Source organism: Nuphar pumila, chromosome 15 (assembly GCF_984573655.1).
Source record: "Nuphar pumila chromosome 15, dmNupPumi1.hap1.1, whole genome shotgun sequence".
Classification (NCBI taxonomy): Eukaryota; Viridiplantae; Streptophyta; class Magnoliopsida; order Nymphaeales; family Nymphaeaceae; genus Nuphar; species Nuphar pumila.
The window spans coordinates 47949940-47969440 of NC_143263.1; the positions used below are offsets into that span (position 1 = coordinate 47949940).

The following is a 19501-nucleotide window of genomic DNA, read 5'->3' on the forward strand; positions in this document are numbered from 1 at the left end:
TAAAAATGGAGACGATGTGTAGACAATATACGCATGATTCGCCATTGTTGGTCGTGTAGCTGTCTTTGTTTGCCTCATTGATCACAATTTGCTATGTAGCTGGTTACATGTTCGAAGGAGGAACTCCAGGTCTATAAAGGAACCTCGGTTTGACTGTTGCTGGTTCACGAAGTAGAAGATAATCATACCGTCCAGTACTTGTGCGACTATTTATGAGTCAAAAGATCTACTGCTCAACCACCGTGATCAATGAATAATGTACGATCAATCAAAAAAAATTCAATACATCCTTCGTTGTCCGTAGGAATCGCATATGTGTATTACGATTTACTTTCAATGACGATGAGGAAAATTGCGATTTATGAACGGTTTAGTTACCTTATCGCTGCTGACTATTATCATTCAACGGGGAACATTACCATGTTTTTTGGACAACATACAACCCAAATTTATTTTGCGATTTTCAGTACAGGAGTTAGATAATTACAACGATTTGTGAACGTCAATCATTTTGTATAGATCTTTACTTTTATCATTTCCGAACATTGATTACATGCCTGTGTTGACCGCATAAATCACAAATGTGTTCTCCGTTGTTCACTCAGTTTAGGGTATAGGGTTTATGTTATAGGCTTCATGTTCAATTTTCGTCTCCATTTGTACTGTATTATGTTATACGTACATCGAATTATGTGTTGAAATCGTTACTTTGTTATAAATTTCTCATAAAATCGATGCACATGATTTGTAATATGAATCATTGTAAATATGTATTAACCGTATACGAATGACTGTTATAGATTACTCGTACAAATCACAGCCAGATGACTACACAAATCGCTATACAGCGAATATGAGATCGATTCACGCACCACCAACCACGAACCACAAATCGTCACCGACAAATCAAAATCCAAAGATTACAAAAGACTTCCTTGGCAAGATCAGTGGACGTCCTAGGAGTTCTGCTGTGGTCCGAATAAGAAGGAAAACACAACAATTTCTCAGTAAACGACCTCTGCTGGAAACCCTAAACGCTTGACAAATCCGACAATGTGGAAATCGGGTCATGCAAAGAGGCATGACCACTTAATTAATAGCCCAAACGAGATTCCTGTGTACCAGCTTTCTCTTGCGAATTCATCAGAGCCTGTCATGAAACACAAAATATTAAACACTACCTGAAGTTTCACAAGAAATGCAAACCTCATCCCAACATTGATTACATACCAAAAGACTTGTAAAACTGAAGCTATCATTGCCGGAAATCTGGTTGGGAGGAATGAAGGTTAACACGTTGGGTATTACGTCTTTAGGGTATTGCTGCATGTTGGACATTACACGAGTTAGATATTAACAAGCTTCACGTAATGTGAAGCAATATAATGTCTTACATACCTGTTCATGAGAAGGGTTTTGTTGCTTTTGATTAGAGGTTGGTTGTTTCTTAGACCTTTTCTTGCCAACCAATTCTAGTGTACCCTTTGTTCTCCGATGACTCCAATCAGAGGCAGGTTTTCTTTTGATACCTTTCGCTTCATGAATATGTTCATCATAATCAACAATGTTCACTACCGACTTGTTGAAGATGATATTTAGGCTACGTTGCAACTTCTCAGGAGTGTCGAGTGAAGCATGATTTTCACCTATGTTGTTCGATCCCATTATCTTCGACTGGTATTCATTCGCTGCAACGGACTGAAGGTTAATTAACTGCACGTTTTCAAGTAACTCCCTTGACGCATTTCTCATGCATACATAGCCTTCTTCACTTCTCGATGCCAAATCAGCAACATGCATAAATGACCTACACAGTTGTTGGTAATGGAAGGCTATGTGGCACTTCTCGTCGACACCAGGTTTACTCACATTGTCCATATCAAGCATTTTAATCTTTGCTTGTCTTCTTCATCTTCGCATTACATAAGACTCTGATATTTCTTGTATCTTCTCTTGATTAAGTGCCTTTAATGCATGACAGCATAAAATACCTTTGAATTCATACATTTTGCACAAACATTCAACTCGTCCATTATCCACATTGTACGTGACATGTGCTTCTTGCCTTTTGTGATGCTTTTCGCCCTCCCATAAAATACAGTATTTGCACATATTCTCGCTTTGCACGGGTCCTTCAATATTGCAATTCATGACATGAAACACCTCTTTTTTTATCCATTCAAATACAATTAGTGTATACAGATCTGCAGGTCGCATCAATATTTTTATGCCAAAAGTTGGAGGTCGTGTATTGAAGCATTTCACGTCTTATTCAAGCTCATTCTGTCTTAGACCGTCTATAAATAATTCATATTGTTCCATGAAGCGAAACATTGTTAAGCATAAATACAAGGTTTTCTTCAAAATGGCATGCATAGATTCAGCTCTCTATGTGCTTATCATACCAACACAAAAGTATTGTCTTCCATATGCCAATGCCCACTTCTTTTTTCTGCATATAAATTTTGTAACCACAGACAATCTTCAAGGATACATGGAATGTCGATTTAGTAAGCAAAAAAATAGAGATGGGAGTGTAGTGACGCTTGGTGAGCAAGAAATACCGGTGGATGATTCTTTCAAATATTTGGGATCTATTATTCAAAAGTATGGAGAAATCGATAGAGATGTAAATCATAGGATAAAGGTTGGGTGGATGAAATGGAAGAGTGCAACTGGAGTGTTGTGTAATCGTAGAATGCCATTGCGGTTGAAGGGAAAGTTTTATAGGACGACTATTAGGCCCGCTTTACTATATGGTACGGAATGTTGGGCTGCCAAGAGACATCATATTCAAAAAAATGAGTGTAGCTGAGATGCATATGCTGAGATGGATGTGTGGAAATACAATAAAAGATAAGATTTGGAACGAGGAGATACGTAAAAAGGTAGGCGTTGCACCCATTGAAAATAAGATGAGAGAGAATCGTTTACGGTGGTTTGGACATATTCGACGAAGGCCTAATGATGCTCCAGTTAGAAGGATGGAGAAATGGGAAAATATATTAGTTAAAAGAGGTCGAGGTAGGCCTAGGAAGACATGGATGGAGGTGATAAGAAAGGATATGAATGCTTTGAACCTCACCGAGGACATGGCATTGGATAGAAATGAATGGACAAAAAGGATTCATGTGGAAGACCCAAAATGATTTTCTTTGTTGGTTCATATCGCCGACCCCAATTGTTTTGGGATGAAGGCGTAGTTGTTGTTGTTGTTTTGTTGTAGACAATCTTCAAGGTCGTATGTCTGAATCATTTCTTCCTAATCAGACATAAAGGTGATCTCGTGTACGCTCTCAAGCACACACCTAGTAAACTTTTTATCAAACCATGTTTTCTGATTGAATATGTGTCCTATGTTCTTTGCTGCATTTTGAAAGACATGCCACAAACATAGCCGATGATGTGCATCTGGCTACACATGAAGCACTGCAGCCGCAATTGCGTGATCACCATCTGTAAGTACAACTCCATGTTGCTTCTCGTTTATTGCCTGTGTAAATACTATGAACAACCACTCAAAGCTTTCCTTGGTCTGGTCATACAAAAACGCGCCGCCTAATATACAACTCTGTGAGTGATGGTTCACTCCAACAAACTGCGCAAATGGCCACTGTTCAGTATTAATCTTTACTGTAGTATCAAATACAAGCACATTATTGAAGCATTCATAATCTATTCTTGACTTTGAATCGGCCCAAAACATATTCACAACATATTCATCTTCATCCAGTTGAATTGCACTAAAGAAACCAGGGTCATTGCTTGATTTCTTCTGTAAGTAATCAACCAAAGAACATATTTTTTCATTCTTCATGTTATCATTCCTCTTCCTTCTCAAGTGGTTTCTTAGATCCAAAGGTGTGAATGACACATTATCGCGACCACCGTCTATGTGGGCAAACAAATTGTATGTCTTCCTTGGTGCAATGTCGGCGCTATCGGCTATTTCAGCCATTGAAGCATGCGCTACAGTCACTTTACGATATGACCTTAACATATGAGTCATAAATGATGCAGATAAATCATGATTATGATCACTGATTAAAGTACGAACTAGAAAATTCTCATTCGGATGTCTTCTCAAAACCATTCTAGCTTGACATCTACATCTTGATTCTGGCATGCTCCTCGTTGGATTTTCCATTGATTTCTTCCAACCTTGCTTGGAACAAACATATGTTTTTCTCACCATGACACCCTGTGGATTTTTTGACCAAGAAAACCTTCTCACACTGAAGCCAACTTTTAGGGCATAATAATTGTAAAATTTATATGCAACTTCCTCACTATTAAATTGCATTCCTTCTACCGGAACATAGTCAAGTGTACTTCCATGTTCATTCGCTGTGCCTACACTTTTATTATGTATACTGTCATGATAATCTACCTCATTATTGAATTGCATTTCTTCTACTGGAACATTCAAGTCAAGAGTGAGTCTAATGCCTGCGCCCTTCTTATCATGTGCATCATTAGTGCAGATGTTCAATTCTTCAGTTGCGTCATTACTATAGATGTTCCATTCTCCATAACTTTCAATTGATTGAGCTACATCATCTTCATTACAACCTGATGATAAGCTCAACAATGTTATAAGCAATATATCAATTTGTGTTGCCAGCAAAATAGCAAACAAATCGATATTAACTAACAAGACAATATCTCACAAATCGGTATTATGTTACTAATACAACGGTTTGAGATACAAAGCATATAATGAGTGAATGTAGGATACCTGATGGGTTGGAGGCCCTTCCTAGCATTTGCAAACAAGCATTCTTGTCAACAGGTCCCAGCGTCTTACAAATATCAATAAGTTTCCAATCATCGTAAGAATAAGATCTACCTGCAGTAACAAAACAATGCCTTAATGGCACACAAGACGACATGCATCCTTCATCGACAACATGATGAGATGGAAAGCTACTCACGATGCTTTAATGGCACTGGTCGGAATGTTTGTGCGTCATTGCTTTCTTCCGTAATGCCTAACAACAACGCAAAAGAAGAGAAGACACGAGAATATTTTGTAAGCAATATATCATGTTGCGTTAGCAAGTGCATACGTTTACTACGATTTAATCAGGATGCATATAACAACGGATACCGATAAGGGTTAGCAAGTCAAAGAATCAATTTAAAGAATGACAGTATAAAAGCAACTGCGGTTTGATATCTGCTTATACTGAGCAGATATGTTGTCACTTACCATGCCAATAAAAGACACGAAATGTCGGACATGTGTGTTGACGATAACGCTGTCAGTAGATCCAAGAGGCTCTGAAACGAGTTCAATACAAATCGTTGACAGAGCAGCGATTTGAATGCATGTAACGATGTGTTTCTGCACGCACACGTTTTCAAAGTCTGTGTACAAATATCTTATGAATACATATTACAAAACATATAATATTTTACAAATCAATATACATATCGAATAATATATTGAAAATCGATACGACAGTTAAGCATAATAACTTACAAATCGACAATACAAAACCATAATATCCGAAAGGTCGATAAATATATCACACAATACATTACAAATCGATACGGAAGAAATTTGGCATAATAGCAAACAAATCGATATTAACTAACAAAACAATATCTCACAAATCGGTAGTATGTTACTAATACATTGGTTTGAGATACAAAGCATATAATGAGTGAATGTAGGATACCTGATGGGTTGGAGGCCCTTCCTAGCATTTGCAAACAAACATTCTTGTCAACAGGTCCCAACGTCTTACAAATATTGATAAGTTTCCAACCATCGTAAAAACAAGATCTACCTGCACTAACAAAACAATGCCTTAATGACACACAAGAAGACATGCGTTCTTAATCATAGCATGACGAGATGAAAAGCTACTCACGACGCATTAATGGCACTGGTTGGAATGTTTGTGCATTATTGATTTCTTCCATAATGCCTAACAACAACGAAAATGAAGAGAAGACACGTGGATGTTTTGTAACACAACGCAGGTACGAGAAGGCGACAATGTGTTGTAAAACAGGATACAAAACAAGGCGGAAACCTTGACTGGAGACGAAGGCAAAGCTTGCGTTGACAATGAGAGCTACTGTTACAACAGATGGGGCAAGAGTTTCATGAATAGAGAACGTCCACAACTTAAATAGTTAACATCAAACTTTCTGGATGGAGGACTTTTTTGTCCTTTTCTCAAACCGTAGTTTCACCACTTTTGAATGAAGGATATTTTTGTCATTTCCTCGAACCATCATTTCAGGGCAAGAAAAGCAAGTAAGGGTGATTAAGTCTTTGCAACAACACATGCAAAGTTATGTCATCATACATGGGAATACGAGCCCCATGTGCATAAATACATGGCGCTCATCCCCCCCCCCCCCCGACGTGGGATTCAGTGAATCATCGGGGGCGAACATACACCACCCTCTCATGTTTTTGTGATGTGTATGTGAGATTTTTTTGCCTTGAAAAATCAATGACCTAGAATGAACCTAAATTTTTATCCTAACCTGTTGATTTTTGAAGCTTATAAAAACCTATCAATGCATGAGAATCAAATGCTCCAAGAACCGATTCTTAAAAAAACAAGCATATAGATCACATCTGTACGGTTAGACTTAAAAAAAAATACAAAAAATCTAATATATCGTCCATTTGATAGGTTTAAGAAGGTTTTTCATGTTTTCAAAATCATATATATATATATATATATATATATATATATATCAGTCATTGCTCGTGAGAAGACAAACACATGCACGGCAAGGTTGCGGCAATTGGGAAGAGTCGCGGCTTTCATGGTAGATATGAAATACGGTTTTTTGGAGATTTCTCGTAAAGAATATTGTGCACCGTGATGTACAGATGAACATGCACATTTTATAGCGAGCATCACTTGGCATGGCAAAAGCTCCCCTCCTCACCACACACAAAAAAGGAAAAAACATTGGGTAACAGGTAAAAAAAAACAATAACTTAAGCTTCTCTATCAAATATATATCTATGCTTGTTTCAAAATTTTCATTTCTCCTTTCAACTTGTTTATGGTTTTCTTCTCATGTACAGAGAGATAGAGAGAGAGAGAGAGGGGGAGAGCACCATACACCAACCAACACCAACACCAACCAACACCAATGATCATCACGACCAACATCATGATCATCTGCACATTGGCTTGTGATGTGAATGAGACCGAGCCAGCACATCAATAGCATCAGCCTGAGACCCACAAGACACTCCCACCTCCTCACCCTTTGAGCCATCATCCTTCACAAAGAAACCATCCCCATCATCTTCTTCCACCACCTTCAGTACCTTCTCAAACACATCACCATCACAAGGAATTCTCAGCACCCCTTCATTTTGGAACCCAAACTCTTCTTCTGCCTCCTGCAGCAGATCAACAAAGGCATAGTGGCTGAGGTAGTCTGTGGGGATGACAAACCTCTTCATCTCCTCCCCCACACACACACCAAGATACCCTTTGGGCACATCCCCTAACTTGGAGGAGTCAGAGAAAGACAAGGTTCTCTTCAAGAAACTCATGCTCTTCTTGCCACTGTTCTTAGGGGCACTTGCTAGCTTCCTCCATCTCTTAACGAGCTGTTGCAGCCGAACAATCTCCCTGATCTTGTTGGGTTTCTTGGGATCCATATCCTTGAGAGCTCAAAAAGGCGTGACAATGTAGAAGAAAATTAAGGGTGTGAAACCATCAAAAGAAATAAAGGGTGTGGTATGTGTTCTGTGACTTGGAGAGACCAGGCTCACGTATTTAAAGTGGTTTAAGGGAACTACCATGCACTCAATATACGTGACACATGCAACCTTTCAATGCTTTACTTAGTTAGTTACTCATTAATTGATCATAATTTTTATGTTGGGATTCTGTGTGCAAGAGGGCCGGTATCATAAGTGGTTTACAGAAATTAAACTATTTGGTCAGTCGTTTTCTGTGTGGGTGCCTAGGTTGTCCGTGCCCTTATCTTTCAACAACTTAAGGAAAAAGAGAAAAAACACCTTATAATGGGGTCTTGTTGTTTCTTAACACATTCACTATTTTGCATTTATGTCTATATTATTATTTTAAGTTGGGTGGAATTGGATGGTGATGAATCATAAGAAAAATGGTGGAAATATGTTCTTGAAATATTGGCTATGTCAATATTCCAAACTCCAAAGAGACCCAAGTTATTATTGATTTCTTTTTCTTTTTTCTAAAGCAACTATATGAGGGAGTGCAGATAAAAAAAATTGAAAAAGAAAATCTTCATGGGGTATGATTAAAGCAATTCATAAACTATCATCAAACCAATTATGGAAGCTCAAGGCTAAGTTTGGAGTATAAATGACAAAAAGATGAATTATTTTGTAGTCAAACCAGGACATTTCAGGGTACAATTTGACCAAATGATTTAATGGAAGTTGGGATTCGGTGGTTAAAATATTGAGGATGGTAGGTTGACGCCAAACATTAAAGGATGGTACGACGCCAAACAGCATGTGATTGTTCAGCGTGACGTGTGGATAAACTTTCTTTAGGTGTGTTTCGAGCATATCAGGTGATCTGTCAAATCATTTTAAGGAAGTGATTTGACATCTTCACCGTCCATTGCTTAATCCCACAAGAATGCTTGTGTACATTGTGGACTGTGAATACAGTGGACCGGGCTGGCCCCCCTGCCCCGTCTCAAAATACTGCCCTCTCTATACCTGCCTTCATCCTTGCACGGGTTTTGAATTTAGCCTCCTTCCCTGTTTTCTCTTGATTTTTTTGTCATCCCTAATATTAGGGACGAAGCGAGACCGGGCGGGACGAGGGAAAGCAGAAGTCCATCTCTGCCTCCAACCCTGTTTCATGCCCCGATCCAAATAGGGCAAGGCGGGGTGAGCTCCGTTTACCCGTTTCACTGCCATCCCTAACTGTGAGGATGCCAAATCACTTGATCTGAAAGGCATAAATTTGACTTTAATATATTTTGCAGTTTAACCATCTTAATTTCTCCATTATTTAACTAAGCATAGGCATGTGCAGTCAATCATGGAGTGTGAGATCTGACCAACCTGTTGTACCGTATGCCAATTTTGAACGTATTCTAACTAACAAGTTTCGGTGCATTTTCAACTACCAATGCAATAATTTCTCTGAGTAGGCACATGAGCACATCATCGAGTACTCCCCCATCAATTTTTTCAGGTGGTAATGCCCTTGGAAGTCGGAACTTGATAGGGGAAAAATAGGTAGCATATTGAGGGTAAGGCTGAAAAAATGGGTGTTACTTTAATGCTGATATTAGTCAATTCTTCTGACCATGTCCAGCTCAAATTTCTATGTTCAAAGCCAGTGACGTTGACATAAATGGATCACAGGATGGACTCGAGCATGGTTTAAACAATGCTGTGAATGGCGGTTAAGATCGGAACAATTTTCACCGATGAGTTTAACCAAACAGCCGATTCCATGCATTAATAGAACCGGCTGGAAAACTCTTTACTGTAAAGAAAAAAAGGAAACAAAAAATTTACTTTACCATTTTTATGGGGTTTCTTTTTGAGTTTACTGGCTTTTGAAAAAGTTTTAAACGGAGAGAAAAATATATATAAATGTGTTATACAAACACCAAGCAAACCACAAGATAAAGAAAAGAAGAAAGTAAGAGAAGATATAAGATTTTCATGGTTGAGCACTCAGGAGGCCCATGTCCACAGGCAAAGGAAGAGTGAGAAATCATCGATGTGAGAAGATACATTGGCCAGATATAAATGTACTATACTAACACCAAGCAAACCAGAAAAGAAGAAAGCAAAACAAGACACAAGATTTTCATGGTTGGGCACTCAGGCTCATGTCCACAGGCAAAGGAAGAGTGAAAAATCAACTGACAAGATGTAAGGAGATACAATGGCCAGATATAGAGCTCTAATCCCCAATACACTAAAAAACTCTCATACATTACTCCAAAAGGAAGGGGCAATATATAGGAGCTGATGTAAAAGGAAAAATTATAAAACTAGACTGGTTGCTCCACTGTACACCCTTGGAAGAGGTTTCTGGTCCAAAATATTTTCCGGATCGGGTCATGGAGGTCATGGATTGAAGCAGATCCAAAATTCAAGACAACCACACAACAAAATGTGTAACCACTTTAGAAAGTACTGATTTTGGACATTTTTTTCTTTTATAAAGGATTGCAAAAATTTAGAAAGTACTGATTTGAGGTAAATGAATTGATTTTAAAATGGATCCACCATACAAACTGGCATGCAAACTAGGAAGCACTACATGTCATTAGACAAGTTCTACACAGGAACTCCTACAAGTTAATCAACTTCATTGGAATTGAATTACTATGACCCAACAAATGTCTTATATTTGAAATTTTTATGTACTTAAAATTGGGTTAATCTCAAAAATCCTTTTTCAAATAGCTTTCCTCCATGTGTGAAATAGGAGGAGGAAATTTTTATGCAAATGCTAATATGGAACTAGGTTGTGGAAACAAAAGCCTGATTGAAAAGGTCACCTTAGGAAGGATGAGCTTGCAATGAAATGGAGTGATCCAATTCACAATATCCCAATATAGGGGTGTCAACGGGTCAGGTTTGGTTCGAACCCAGGTAAAACCAGACCCAAATTAACCTAACTTGAGATGATGGTACCTGTAATAACCGAAAAATTTTCGTGTATTTTCCTTTATAAAATAATGCAAAATGTGCGAATGGGCCTAGGATCCGTATTTCGGATCCAGGACCAATAAAGGGGGCATATATATAGTTAACATCATATATATATATATATATATATATATATATATATATATATATATATATAAGAAATTATATATATATAAATATATATAATAATAATAATAATAATGAAAATAAATTTTAGTGTGGGGATCCACAATTGGATCCATTTGGATCCAACTTGTGGATCCAACTTGCAGTTAAGACGTACGAATCCAAACTGCGGGCAAACCACGACTTCACACTACAACTGGGGACCGGACCCAGACCCGGGCCACGCTCCGTTACAGTTAGTAACAGAAAAAAAAAGAGGAACCCTTAGACCCGGGTCGGACCCGACCCGAATCCGTAACCCGGTAGGGTCTTTTTAAAACCGATATCGGCTATAGCTTGTTTAAAGGGGAAAGGAAGGGAGGGGGGGGGGGGTCGGTTATAGCAGGCGTAACTGAAACCCCGCGCCTCTCGGCAAGAGGGGGGTTTCGGCGATAAAAGGGAGGTGGAAGAGGGGGTATCACCCTCTTCCCTCGTCTCCCTTGTTTCTCTCTTCCCTCGTCTCTCTCTCCCTCTCTCTTGTGTGGGCGTGCAACGGAGGGCTGAAGGTCACCGGAAGGCTGCAACCACCAGCAACCACCGCAGGCTACGGCAGCCCCCTTCTCTTGTCCTTTCCCTTGGGTGCGACAACCACCGACGCCAGCCCTAGCCGTTGTTCCCAGACAACAAAACAAGGCCATCAACGACCTCTTTCTCTCACGGCAGCAACCCCAAGCACTGATTCAAAGGTACGGGTTTTTCTTTTGAGTTAAGTAAGGAATAAGAACATGGGTTCGATTTCCATGTAAGTATTTTGGTGTAAAAGCATAGGGATGAGTAAATCTAGACGTTTACCCTAAGATCCATGGATGAAATCCATGTATTCTCATCCTCTTGAAGGTTGCTGTGTAATAAATTAGATGTAGATGTAATTTTTTTGAACAGAGTTAATAAATTTTTCTATTTTCATGATTAGGGCCCAGGTATTCAGTCGGCTGGGCTGAGTACCTGACCCAGCCAACTGGGGTCGGCTGGGTGGGTCTGGCTGTGTGCTAGACCCAGTTTTGGCTGGGCCACTTGTTCGATTTTTTTTTGAGATACATGTGGTGTGTTTCCTAAATTTCCAGATTTCATTAACTGTGTGTATTTTAATGCATGTTAAGAATGTGATTTTCTCATGATTTAACTAGGCATCATGTGCACCAACTGTATATCATTGTAAGTCTTGGTGACAAGTTTGTTTCAGCCATACATAGTACTGGGGTTTTTTGTAAGGCTTGGGTTCACGGTGGTATTTTCGATTTTATGTGCCTAGCAACAAAGATTTCTGTGTAGGTCATTTCTACTCTAAACAGAATTCTATTACATGGAAATTATAGGTTATTATATGTTTGTTCTTGATTATTTTGGGGTTTTCCGAAATATCCTGTTGAAAGACACTTGAATGATGTTGTTTTGTTTGTGTATGCATGAATCATGGATGAAACTTTGATTATGCTTGTGTTAATTGTTCTTTAAATTCTATTGGTCTCACTATTTGTATTCTCGCAAAGAACATATGAGGTTGGAGTTTCTTGAATAGGAATGGAGCATTTCTTACTCACCATCCAATATGGTTGTAGGCCTAGTGACATTTTTAATGAATTTCTGGTCATTAGAGTCATTTTAGTGTTAATATCAGTCTATACTATGGTAACATTTGAGCTCAACTATGAAGATCAGTGAATGACTGAACTACACATCCTTTGACATCTGCAAGCCAACAGAACCACATAAACATGAAACCACACATGCCTGCTGAACCGAGTAGAGTGGGCATCGGCTGGGAAATACCTAGTTTTCTATGGGTCTGGCAGCACTTGCCAAGTGCTGGCAGATTCCACCTGTAAAAAAAATGATGTTAATTCAAAGATACATGTGGTGTGCTTTTCTTTTGAATTTTAGTTTCTGTTAAGAGGGTGTATTTGAGTACATGTTAAGGAATGGGATTGTTACTTGACAGAATATGTTGAAGGTAACATTGGTGTACTTATACATTTAACTTATGAGTAGGTCACGAATGTTATCACTTGAATACTCGCATACTTGACTAAAATGTGTAGTGTATAAGAGTTAGCATATGGTATGAATATGTGAGTGAAGCGTGTTTATGACAGGAATACTTGCATTAACTGAAATTTATGAGTTTTGCATGATTGCTCACATGTTATAGTTGGAATGATGCATTTGTCAGGAATTGTGCAATGAATGAAAGTATGCATTGCATGTTGGTGCGGGAACTCGTGCTCATGCATTTAAATATTATTGATTTTTGTCACAGATGAATGTGCATTGAAAAGTGTGTGAAAAGAATGCATAAGTGGCATACTCTTTATGATTTTTTTTTGGCTTATGAGGGCATTGATGGTCAATTGGATCATCAGGGGCCGGGTGGTCCTCGAAAACCGGTTGTTCTCTCTTTTAGTTATTTTTTATGCATTGCGCAAATCAGAGCTGATGTTATGGTTTTTAATGCACTGTTCTTTGTTGCTACGGACTATAGTCCTGTTAAAAGCTTAGCATGCTGTTTTGCAAGCTTATGTTATTAAAAAATTTTACATGTTGATTTGCAAATGTAAAAGAGATGAATTAATAATCAGATAAAAGAAAGTAAAGAATAGTGTAATTCATTTTCTCCTTGATGTCCCTGCTTTAGCGTGGGAATCTTGGATATTGCGGTTTGGGAAAACCGTGAGGATACAAAAACTCTGTGTGCGTTGTTGCCCATGAACCCGATATTGAGGTTCTTTTCCTGGCCACGGTTTTAAGGAGAGTCCGTCACTTTTCCTGGGGGTGGTGTGTTTTGACACAGCTGTTGTTGTTTTGGTATACCAACAAAGTGGCGCCAGTGGATGCTGTTTTCTCTGGTGTCCCCGACTTTGGATGTTGTTTTCCAAGGTTCTGATGGATGGTGTTGTTTCCTGATACCGGTCGAGGGCTAAGTTTGGAACCCGGTAATAAAATACAAATTGTGTGTTAAGCTATCCCGTGAACCCTACTTGACCTCGGAGACTGTACTTGTTTGGTGTATCCGCGGGCAATGGTAAATTAAAAAGAGGAACTCAAGGATTGCGTGCATTTAATAGGACATGCATATGAAAAGAGAAAAGCTTAAATGAAAGATAATAAGTGTTCATGCATCGCACATAAATCATGCATATTCTTGCTATGCATTAGTTCATGCATGTTTACCTATTCACTTGGTTGTTTTATGTTGATCATTGCATGATGTTGATCTCTTTTGCATTCAAATGCCCTTATTGATTAAATTATAATCACTGTTACTTACTTAGTGTTCCCTCATGCTTAATGTTTATTTTATTTTTTGCATGCATGGTTAATTGCCTTATAATTTGGTTATAATTGTATCCTTCTAAAATATTACATGGATCTTATTTATGTTCTTTTTCTTATTTGATTCATTAGAGAAACCTGTACACAGAATTCTTTGGATTTCTGACCCTCTCATTTTATTGGTTTTTTCCAGACAGATTTGCTCTACTTTTGTTTCTTCTAGTTTTTTTATTTCCTGCAGTTGCTATTTTCCCTTTTGACATTGAGTATGAGATTCTTATTGATTCATTAATAAAAGAATTTAGTTGGTTGGTTATGGATGATAAATGTAAGTTTGTTTGTGGTGTGTGGTTATCCAACTGAAATTGGAACTGTAGGGACCCCAGGTCTCTGGGAAGTTTTCCGCAACTCTTAAAAAAAAATGCATTTTCAAAGGGTATGGATTGGGGTCGTTACAGTACCGGGTTCAGACTTGGGTCTAATAGGGCCCACCATAAGAGAAACCATGTTCGGATCCTATAAGGATTACATGAATCAGACCCAGACCATACTCGGTAAAATAATATTTTTTTGAAATTTTTACATTGAAAATTTGCTGATCTTAATTAGAATTGGGGTCGGGCTTGGGTCTGGTATGAAATTTCACAAACCATACCCGGATTCATATATTAATCGGATCCTTCAGAGCTGACCTAGATTCTAACTCAGCCTTCTTATTTATCACCTGACCCTATAGGGTTTGGTACAGGTCAGGTCTGGGTCAAACCCAACCCATTGACACACTTTTGAAATTACAAGGGTCCTGATTTGGAAAAACCGGAATCCGACACTTTGTTATTTGGGCAGGTTTAGGTACACCCTGATGGGTCGTGTAGCTGACCCATTGACAGCCCTATTGGCAACAATACTATGGAAGGATTCCCATATTGCTGTGCACCCCATACTGCCATCTAGGATTACAAACACATCAGACATGAGCCAGATCGATCCTTCCTGATCCAAATCCACATATTGTTGACTTGATCCGAATCAAAAGGAGAATACATGTGGGGTTCCTTCCAAGCTACATTTGAGTCCCACCCCTATACATTGCTATGCTTGGTTTCAATAGCCATTGGCAACCATAGCATGAAAGGATCCCATATTGCTGTGCACCATGTACTGCACTTAGGACTGCAAACAGATCAGACACAGGCCACTTCTTGATCCAAATCCAATTTTTATGCAACATGATCCAAATCTGATTCCGAATTGACAAAAAAGTCCAATGATCTAAGATTTAATGTGGGTATGAATTATATGTGGTAATATAGGATCCAGTAAAAACATATCCAAACCATGTTCCTTACATGTAAAAGTTGCATTCAAACCAGACTTTGATCCGAATATGAATTATATTACACTTAAGATACTGATCCAAATCTGAAAATGATCCTATTAAGCAAATCCAAAACCAATTTGAATGCACATTAATTTGAATCTTTCTTGGATGATCCAAATCCAAAAAGAAATATGCCAGATTAGGATCTGATATCTGATCCATTTGCACCTTTAACTGCATCGACATTTTAGAATTCAAAGTCTGAAGCAGAATTATCAAAATGTCTCTAGGTTATCCTTGAGGATATGTTTGATTGCTTGTCCAGGTTTAGACGAAATGAACAAAAAGGACGGAACAAAACATTGGTTCCATTCTGTAACAATTGTTCCAAGTCCAATGTTTGTTTGCACCATACTCAAATGCTATGTTCCAAATGTTTGTTGTTTGATGACGATGTGCAAATTGTTGAACATAATGGATTTGGGTTCAACACATTGAGTGACCCGATTCGACACCATTAGTGGGCCACATAATTGGGAGTTAGTGTGTGGGAGTTACGTAAATGTAGAGAGCCCACATTCACGTAACTGCCGCTTTCCCCATTATATAAGGGGGGTAGGCTGCCATGAAAATGATGAGAGATTCATAGCTTTGAGCCTACCCCATATACTGCATAAGGTTTATGTGGTACAGGGTCCTGCTCACCGTTGACCTTAGGCCTGGGCGCATTGTGGGCATCGACCGATTGAGGAGAATGCCAAACACCCGCACTCGCATGCCATGGAATCTTTAGGTACGCTTTCTGTGTTTGATTCTGCAGGAAACACCTACATTGGGTTATGAGCCCATACAACTAAATGGTGTGACGTACGCACAGCGAAAATGCTCATTATGGTTCAGTTTAGACCGAGTCAGACCCGTGTCCAGTTTGAACTGGGTCGAACCCATGCTTTTGCAGGGTTCGAATCTTGTTTGGATCGGATTGGATCCATAATAGGATCCATGCACTATTTGAACCTGAATCGGGTCAAGGACTAATATAGCCCTTTTCAGGACCAGTTCAGAGTCATTTTTGATAGGTTCTTTTCGGTTTTTCACTGGGTCCTTTCAGCTAAGTCCCTGTTTTCATAAATATATGAAGATACATGGATTTTGGCATACAGTTATAGGGTTTTATGAACTTTTATTCATACTTGGCACCGATTCATAAGGTTCAGAACCAGTTTAGACCCTTTGATGATCAATTCAGGATCAGTTTGGGACTGATTCAGACTGGTTTGAGACCGATTCAGACTGGTTAAGGGTGTTTTTAGGCCGGTTCCAACTTGTGGATCCCAGGTTTTACCCATATGAGATTGCTTTTATTATTTTTCATGATTTATAAAATATTTATTCTAAAGCATGCATCACTTACACATGTTGATTCATGTGTTTCATGTTGATTAAGTTATGCATATTATTTTAAGCATGAATTATGACTAAATTCATGACAATTAGTTTATGCATATTAGTTGAAACATGAACTTGTATTTTGTCATGAATATACATGCATTTACATGTGTGCATGGGCATGCTTCATAATACGAATATATTTTCGGTAAAAGATCTTGATTGACTGATTCAAGTAATCACCAAAGTGATCTGAGTCATGTTGATTAAGGATTCTTTGTGTAACGCCCCAAAATTTAACCCAAATTTTTAGGGATTTTTTTTCCAAGCGGAAACAACTAATAATTCTCGGGTTAAGCATTTCAGAACGATACAGGAAGGTAAAAGCAGACCACACCATTTATTTCCACTTCAATAATAATAAAATCCAACATCATAGTTTTCACTTTTAGTCTCAAAACAAAAATCTCAATCTGAAAGTAAGCAGAACCGCCAGGGAACAAATGGATCAAGTCTCGGTCAGCGCCTCATCCCGCATCGCTTATAGAACTACTCTTCTCCTGAAAATAATAGAAATTATAGGAATTAGACTACCACGTCTAAGTAGGAAAACTATAATTATTCTTGCAAGTAGATCATGTGTCAGGTGTGATGTGGGTGTTGTGTTGGAATTTCAGTCTAAACATAAACACATAGGAAATTCAATGCAATAGCAATAATAGACATATATCTGAATAGAAGGGTAGATTATGTGACAGTTTATACTTAAGCACAAAAAGCATTTTACTCAACTACAACAATTAAACAAGGTATTAAGCAATTAAAGCAGAACTTAAACTAACATGAATAACATCTATATAACATCCATAATATGAATTCAATTAACTAATATATGCACAGTTTAGGATGTTGTTTTATCATAAGCACCGAATATACAATATGATGAAAAAGTAAACAGTTGTCTCTTTAATGACTCCAACACAGTGATACCTAACTGTTCTAATTAATGTTTATCTTTTCTTATCCCGCGGGTACACACGGGCCAAGGCAACCATCACAGAAGAGAATGTCCGGGGGTATATTATTCAGGGTTGTATTATTTACCCGAACATTCTAACTGTGACTGAAATCCCAAGGGAGCGGCCAGTGACCGAGAGAAACTCCCAAAGGCCAAAACCAAAACAGGATGCATCCCTAACTTCTGCAGAAGAACATGGAACTACCACCTAGGACACAATTGGTAGTCTGGGTCCCCCGACTCTAAGGACTGGGACCAACGAGTCGCTTTACGCTCGAAACTAAATACGTCCCCAGAGTTTTGTACCACCTACCCTCTCCAAGGTAAGCCTGAAACTGAGTGGGTTACTCTTTTTATTTAAATTTATTTTCCGAAGCACAGGGCATTTCCCCAACTTCCTTCTACTACCACGGCAGTAGAATTCCCATCCTTAGTTTATTTACCCGGGTATAAAACCATCACCATCCTTGGTTATATTTATTGCATAACCCACCCAAAGTGCTCTGGTGCCTCTAAACCAGTCAAGCACGGATGTTAAAATTTATGTGGTTATTAACCCTTTTTAACTTGAGTACCAAGGTAAAGCCTTCAAGTACCTGGTGATTCACATGCCAGCCTTAAACCATAACAACCACACATAAATGAAAATTTATTCTTATTTATCAATCACTACCATGATTTTCTTAAACTAAAAGAGTGGTTACAACTCTCTTTGACTGGAATCGTCATTAACTTAGATCGGCCCTTTATAAGGATCAATGGTGATAAAATTTACTAAAATGATAATTGGCACATTCACAAACCCACTATTGATAGTTCCTTAATAGGAACGTGAGATTTCTATGCATACTATTTACAACATGTCAAAGGGGAAATAGGCATCTCCTAAAGATCTCGAACTAATTACAATTGTCGAAACTAACATATGCAGTGTCTACAGCCAATATACCAAAACAAATCCTTTTGATGTGCATCACAATACATGCCGAAAATAATAGAGCATGTAACTTATTCTACCTATTTCAGTTATACAACACAAGAATTCAAAAATAAAAATCCAATATGAATCACTCAGCCATTCTACTATATCCCACAGATTAACTAAGTGAAGTACAGTACGGTGTGTTACACAGAAAATAAAGGAAAGAACCAAAAATTTATTTAGCCGCATGAACTAAACACCCCTATTTTTTTTTCAGTTCAGCCCTCATACCGCATATACATCCAACAATGGTTTCAGCCATTCTACTGCATTTTACAGGATTATTAAGTATTACACAACATGTTGTATTATGCAGAACCAACAAAAACAAAAGAACAACTACTGGACATATACAAGACTCAAACATGGGCAGCACCTGGGTTTATCATAAGTAATTCAAACTAAAAACACAGGATTTAAACATGCATTTACATTGATTAATCATATGAAAACAAATGTCCAGATCCTTACGGTATTCAAGCATGGTCATACGTGTACAGACTGTGTGCCAGTCTACCCGAATGCATCATTTCTGTTACCGAAATTTTTTCCAGAACATAGTAAAAACCTAAAACTTCCTACCTGTTAATCCAGTTACACATAACCAAAAGAACTTGTAACAATTTAATAGAATACAAATGAACATTCAAATTTATCATACCAAGGGCGTGGCTAACCTCTTTATGT

General features: G+C 38.3%; 1 pseudogene; it reads right to left on the reverse strand.

Moving 5' to 3' along the window:
- Nucleotides 1–7156: 7156 nt before the first annotated feature.
- LOC149815362 (protein SMALL AUXIN UP-REGULATED RNA 12 pseudogene) lies at nt 7157–7651 on the reverse strand (annotated as a pseudogene).
- Nucleotides 7652–19501: the final 11850 nt, after the last annotated feature.